The sequence below is a fragment of the Bombina bombina genome, chromosome 4 (genome assembly GCF_027579735.1).
Source record: "Bombina bombina isolate aBomBom1 chromosome 4, aBomBom1.pri, whole genome shotgun sequence".
Lineage (NCBI taxonomy): Eukaryota > Metazoa > Chordata > Amphibia > Anura > Bombinatoridae > Bombina > Bombina bombina.
Window position 1 is genome coordinate 1,235,566,157 of NC_069502.1, and position 2,980 is coordinate 1,235,569,136.

Genomic DNA, 2,980 nt, shown 5'->3' on the forward strand with positions numbered 1-2,980 from the left:
AGTAACTAATAAACTAAATACACTGCCTCAGTATAAACAGCTAATAGATAAATAATGTAATCGCTGCACTTTATATAGTAACTAATAAACTAAATACACTGCCTCTCTGTATAAACAGCTAATAGATAAATAATGTAATCACTGCACTTTATATAGTAAATAATAACTAAATACACTGCCTCTCAGTATAAACAGCTAATAGATAAATAATGTAATCACTGCACTTTATATAGTAAATAATAAACTAAATACACTGCCTCTCGGTATAAACAGCTAATAGATATATAATGTAATCACTGCACTTTATATAGTAACTAATAAACTAAATATACTGCCTCTCTGTATAAACAGCTAATAGATGAATAATGTAATCACTGCACTTTATATAGTAACTAATAAACTAAATATACTGCCTCTCTGTATAAATAGCTAATAGATAAATAATGTAATCACTGCACTTTATATAGTAAATAATAACTAAATACACTGCCTCTCAGTATAAATAGCTAATAGATATATAATGTAATCACTGCACTTTATATAGTAACTAATAAACTAAATACACTGCCTCTCAGTATAAACAGCTAATAGATATATAATGTAATCACTGCACTTTATATAGTAAATAATAAACTAAATACACTGCCTCTCAGTATACACAGCTAATAGATAAATAATGTAATCACTGCACTTTATATAGTAAATAATAACTAAATACACTGCCTCTCTGTATAAATAGCTAATAGATAAATAATGTAATCACTGCACTTTATATAGTAACTAATAAACTAAATACACTGCCTCTCAGTATAAACAGCTAATAGATAAATAATGTAATCACTGCACTTTATATAGTAACTAATAAACTAAATACACTGCCTCTCTGTATAAATAGCTAATAGATAAATAATGTAATCACTGCACTTTATATAGTAAATAATAAACTAAATACACTGCCTCTCTGTATAAACAGCTAATAGATGAATAATGTAATCACTGCACTTTATATAGTAAATAATAACTAAATACACTGCCTCTCTGTATAAATAGCTAATAGATAAATAATGTAATTACTGCACTTTATATAGTAAATAATAAACTAAATACACTGCCTCTCTGTATAAATAGCTAATAGATAAATAATGTTATCACTGCACTTTATATAGTAACTAATAAACTAAATACACTGCCTCTCAGTATAAACAGCTAATAGATAAATAATGTTATCACTGCACTTTATATAGTAACTAATAAACTAAATACACTGCCTCTCTGTATAAACAGCTAATAGATAAATAATGTAATCACTGCACTTTATATAGTAAATAATAACTAAATACACTGCCTCTCAGTATAAACAGCTAATAGATAAATAATGTTATCACTGCACTTTATATAGTAACTAATAAACTAAATACACTGCCTCTCAGTATAAACAGCTAATAGATAAATAATGTTATCACTGCACTTTATATAGTAACTAATAAACTAAATACACTGCCTCTCAGTATAAACAGCTAATAGATAAATAATGTTATCACTGCACTTTATATAGTAACTAATAAACTAAATACACTGCCTCTCTGTATAAACAGCTAATAGATAAATAATGTAATCACTGCACTTTATATAGTAACTAATAAACTAAATACACTGCCTCTCTGTATAAACAGCTAATAGATAAATAATGTAATCACTGCACTTTATATAGTAACTAATAAACTAAATACACTGCCTCTCTGTATAAACAGCTAATAGATGAAATAATGTAATCACTGCACTTTATATAGTAACTAATAAACTAAATACACTGCCTCTCTGTATAAACAGCTAATAGATAATAATGTAATCACTGCACTTTATATAGTAAATAATAAACTAAATACACTGCCTCTCTGTATAAATAGCTAATAGATGAATAATGTAATCACTGCACTTTATATAGTAAATAATAACTAAATACACTGCCTCTCTGTATAAACAGCTAATAGATATATAATGTAATGACTGCACTTTATATAGTAACTAATAAACTAAATACACTGCCTCTCAGTATAAACAGCTAATAGATAAATAATGTAATCACTGCACTTTATATAGTAAATAATAACTAAATACACTGCCTCTCTGTATAAACAGCTAATAGATAAATAATGTAATCACTGCACTTTATATAGTAACTAATTAAATACACTGCCTCTCAGTATAAACAGCTAATAGATAAATAATGTTATCACTGCACTTTATATAGTAACTAATAAACTAAATACACTGCCTCTCTGTATAAACAGCTAATAGATATATAATGTAATCACTGCACTTTATATAGTAACTAATAAACTAAATACACTGCCTCTCAGTATAAACAGCTAATAGATATATAATGTAATCGCTGCACTTTATATAGTAACTAATAAACTAAATACACTGCCTCTCTGTATAAACAGCTAATAGATAAATAATGTAATCACTGCACTTTATATAGTAACTAATAAACTAAATACACTGCCTCTCAGTATAAACAGCTAATAGATGAATAATGTTATCACTGCACTTTATATAGTAACTAATAAACTAAATACACTGCCTCTCGGTATAAACAGCTAATAGATAAATAATGTAATGACTGCACTTTATATAGTAACTAATAAACTAAATACACTGCCTCTCAGTATAAACAGCTAATAGATAAATAATGTAATCGCTGCACTTTATATAGTAACTAATAAACTAAATATACTGCCTCTCAGTATAAACAGCTAATAGATAAATAATGTAATGACTGCACTTTATATAGTAACTAATAAACTAAATACACTGCCTCTCAGTATAAACAGCTAATAGATAAATAATGTAATCACTGCACTTTATATAGTAACTAATAAACTAAATACACTGCCTCTCTGTATAAACAGCTAATAGATAAATAATGTAATCACTGCACTTTATATAGTAACTAATAAACTAAATACACTGCCTC